The sequence below is a fragment of the Camellia sinensis genome, chromosome 7 (assembly GCF_055761805.1).
Source record: "Camellia sinensis isolate YWXY chromosome 7, ASM5576180v1, whole genome shotgun sequence".
In the NCBI taxonomy this organism is placed as follows: Eukaryota; Viridiplantae; Streptophyta; class Magnoliopsida; order Ericales; family Theaceae; genus Camellia; species Camellia sinensis.
Genome location: NC_138967.1, coordinates 178,151,733 through 178,153,102, shown reverse-complemented (window position 1 = coordinate 178,153,102; position 1,370 = coordinate 178,151,733).

The following is a 1,370-nucleotide window of genomic DNA, read 5'->3' as shown; positions in this document are numbered from 1 at the left end:
TTAACAATTTGTTTTTTACTATTTTATTTTATTTTATTTCATTTATTTATTTATTTATTTATTTTTGTATTAGATTATTGAGGTGGAGTATAATGCAAATAATTGGTAAGCTAGTAAATGCCAACCTAATTGAGATATACTTGACCTATAGTGATATAATTGCTCCACCATCATCAATAATCAACACCTATTTAATTTAATAATATAAATTTTTATAATATTTTATTTCACTTTGAAATAAAAATTATTCATTCAATAAATATTATATAATTAATTTAATATTGTAATATGGAAAGTTTCATTTTCATATATATATATATATATATAATTATTAATTTCAAAAGAAAAAAAAATACATAATTGCATACTTTTTTAGTAATAAGTTCATAATTAAAAAAAAAAAAAAGTCATACATAATAAAATTTAAATACCACTATGAAACATAACCAAACAAAACATCTTATTAATCTTAACTAAAATATTCTAGTACAATTTTTCTTTTATTTTTTATTTCTAATAAATAATTTACATAAATAATGTATTTATCTTTTGTTTTCCAAACCAAAAAAAAAAATCCCGCCTAAGCCCAGCCTGCGGGCCGAAACCAAGCCCTAGGCCCTATTATGAGCAGGTTTGGGCTTGGGCCTGGGCCCCACTTTTTGGCCCATGGCCCATGGCTCGACCCAACCTGCTAAAAAAGCAAGATCCTGTGAGGCCCGGATAGGCCGAACTGGGCCGGGCCATTATTACATCCCTATTTGTGGGTCATTAAGTGGGTCAGGTCATGTTTTGGGCCAAGCGTTATTATTTGGAAATCTCATTTCAACCCAACTCTATGAGGAGTTTGTTTAGCATTTTTAAATAAATACACTTGGAGCTTTTTTAACGCTTATTTTTTTTATATTAAATTTGAATAAAAATTTGGGTCAATGTTTTATTTGATACTGAGAGTTTTAACAATTTTTTTTTATATTTTTTATCAAATCATTGGTCAATTAAGAAGACGATCGGGCAGATATCTGGCCAATCGATCGATTTTGTGTAAATTGGCCAAAACATGAAGGACAATTTTGCAATGAAGATGTTGTCTAGAAGGACAATTAGCCAGTCGTCCGGTGTACCTGCAAAACTAAAGGCACCCTCAATTTGATGAAAAACTGAAGACATTCTCAATTTGATGAAAAACTGAAGACATCCTCAAGTTATATAGATTTGATGTCATGGTTGAAGTAGCAAACCTAAACTTATTTTATCAAATTTAAATTTGATGGAAAAAAAAAATAGTAACCGTTGGAGATGGTCCTATGGATGGTCATTTTTCCCGCCCTACTTCGCACTTTTATCTCTTGCCTTGCCCCACATGGATTTTT